Genomic DNA, 3,059 nt, shown 5'->3' with positions numbered 1-3,059 from the left:
GGGTCGCTCTTGGATCCCATTCCTTTATCCGAGAACTCGGCTGGCAGTCCCTCGGTTTCCGACTCAGCGGCGAAGATGATCGTCGCTCTGCCAAGCGAGAAGCCTTCATGCGGCAATCTTCGGCTCTGACGACGAGATGAGTGATGAGTCCTTGCCGCCGAGTGATCGCCACTCCTCGTGGCATTCATCGAAGGATTCTGGTGACGGGACGAGTTCTGCCTCTGCGCCGGCTTCGGGGAAGCAGCAGCATCGCAAACATCGGGCCTCGTCAAGTCCTACCGGTCACCGGTCGAAGCGATTCAAGAAGCACAAGAAACACAAGAAGCATCACAAGACGCACCGACACCACAAGCATCGGCAGCTTCCGTCGACTCCTGATCCAGCTCCGGCTACATCCATTCCGGCTGCTCCTTCACCGAGTAGGCTCCCGGTAGTGTCGATTCTTCCTCAGCCGAGTTCGACTGCATCACGTCCGGCTTTGGTCACACTACCCAGCGCTCTTACACTCCCGCTGGCGACGTTACGGACCCGAGCCTCGCAAGCGGTTTCCAAGGATTGTCGCTTGACTCTTCACATGGCGCAAGTCCGCGAGGTGCCATTTATGCATTTTGGCTCAGCCCGTTGTTGGAATGCATTATTGGATACACTGAGCGGAGGGGTGCAGATGGAGCTCGTAGGAGGCAAGAGTCGTGTGCGCCCTACGCCGTGTTCTCTTGACGGTATTCGAACTTTCATGGCCGTTTTCGATCCGAGCCATCCTTGTCAGCGTCTTCGGCGGATGCTCCCTGAGCTTCCTTTCTTCTTTTCTCCGTCGATACTGGAGGAAGCTCGGCGGTGTTTGGCTTCTCAGACCCGACCTCGAACTTTGATGCAGTTCTTGGAGATATGTGGGTGAAGCTTCGTGGCGACAGTCCCTTGGACTCCGCGGGGAGGCCCATCCAGACGGATGGCCAGATGACCTGTTATTTCGTAGCTCTCTATGAGCGTCGTCATTGGATCGTCGAGTCAAGTGTGTTGATGGGTCTCCATGCTGACGTCAACCCGGCTGCCACCCCTGTTCAGCTTGCTGAGGTGTACGAGCTGTGGCTGGTGTACAAGCGTGAACGCAAACGTCGTAGTGACACTCTGCGATCTTTGGTTGTCGCTGTCTACGATCAGCCTTACTCGGCGGTCACGCAGAAGCTCGGCGATGAACCCGCTCCTCTGGTGGACGCAGAGGTTTATTTCGATCCGTCCATCCCCCATTACTCTCCCGTTGACCTTTCGTGGGTTCCCTCCGGGCGAGACTGGGTCCAATGTGCTCACGATGTGGATCTAGCCGAGCCCTGGCGAGCTTGGTGGCTAACTGACCCGGCGATCCACCCGTACAACACCTGCTTCCGCGCTCAGAACGTGGACTTCTTGGTTTTCGCTCCGCGAGCCATGGATCCTCAGGTTGTTGACGACGCGATTGAAGAAGACTTCGATCTTGCCGAACAAGCGCCTCCTGCCTATGCCCCGGGTGCTCCAACTCGGCTGAATCGTCAAGGCATCCACATCTTCACTGGGTCTTCAATCGGTGAGCTTGGCTCAGATGACGAGAGTGCGTCTGATGACGACTCGGCGGACGATGGGTTGGGTTCTCCCAATCTCCGAGGCGCGTCTTCGAGTACGTCTCAGTTCGGCATTCCACTCCCCAGTGGAACGGATCCGCCTCAACCCACTTCAGCCGAGTCGGGTCCTGAGGTAACTGGTTCGGCGTCAGCTGGTGGCTAGCTCGGCGATGATACTTCTTGCCACGGCTGCGAATGTTGCATCTCCTTCCGCAGTTTCCCAAGGGATGACGTCTGCTACGACGCCACCCTTCCGATCGTCGAGTCCGCTGAGCTCTTCCCAGTTGTCTCCGTCGGGTTCAACTCGCTTGGAGTCCGGATCGCCGACTTTTTAGTTTTCTTCTTTTGACTGGGCGTCCCGTAGGTATCGTTCAGGACTTCATTTCGTAATTATTCAGTATATGTAGGTGCGAGACAGTAGCATTCCATCTCAACTCGGCCTGTGTCGTCCGCTGAGTTGGTGTAGCTTTTGGTGCAATAGCTGTTAATCCTCATCTGCAACTTGCACCATTTGCAGACGGTTTTCACGCTTCTTCTGTCGTAGATAGTCAAACAGGAGACCTCCACATGACAAATTCGACAGTGGTTCCCAAGTAGGCTCATCGTAGCCGACCCACTTAACGTTAAACTTCCGTTGTGATCGTGACGTACTCGTGGATAATGGTAGCTCATCGTCGAGAATTGCTTCGACTTCATACTGGTTCGTACTTGTGTCTGGCTCCCAGCTGTCTTCAGGCAGTAATTCCTCGTCAAAGTCAAATCACTGAGTCTCTTCGAGGTCGGCGATTAGCCTCGTCTTTGGTCTTCCGCCGAGTTCGGTGACTGCCTTCAGACGTGATACATGGACCACTGGGTAGAACCTATATCCACTCTTGTCGGGTAACTCCAATACATAGGCGAATTCTTCCACCTTCTTCTTCACCCTGAATGGTCCATGCCATCGGTGGGCTAACTTCTTGGTCAGGCCCGACTTGACTCGCTCCATAATCAACCAGACTTGATCTCCTTCTTTGAACAAGAATTTGGTGGATTCATCGCCTGGTTCTGCAACTCCATCTTCGTCATCTGCTGTGTTGGGGATGGATCTTTTCTCTTTCTTGCTCAACGCTTCGTTGTGCTCTCGAGCTCGTCGTGCTTTCTCTCGCACTTGGAACTCACCTGCTAATCAAAGGGCAACTTCTCGTTGTCTGTTCGCTTCTCGGCGCCACTCGACTGCGTCCGCCGAGTTGACTGGGCGTCCCTGTCCACGTCGTATTGAGCTTGTCATGGCCTTGAGTGTAGACTTGGCGTCCTAACCATGTACCAGATAGAAAGGGGTTTCTCGCCGAGTCGAATCTCTTGAGTTGTTGATAGCGTGTACCATCTTCTCGGCGATGGCATCCCAGTCGGCTTGAAGTGGGTCTTCCACGTAGACCCGTATAGTCTGAACCATTGTCTTGACCGACCTCTCTTGTTGACCGTTGGCTT

This window comes from Phytophthora infestans, genomic scaffold (assembly GCF_000142945.1).
Source record: "Phytophthora infestans T30-4 supercont1.1 genomic scaffold, whole genome shotgun sequence".
Taxonomy (NCBI): domain Eukaryota; phylum Oomycota; class Peronosporomycetes; order Peronosporales; family Peronosporaceae; genus Phytophthora; species Phytophthora infestans.
Note: the sequence above shows the minus strand (reverse complement) of the source record.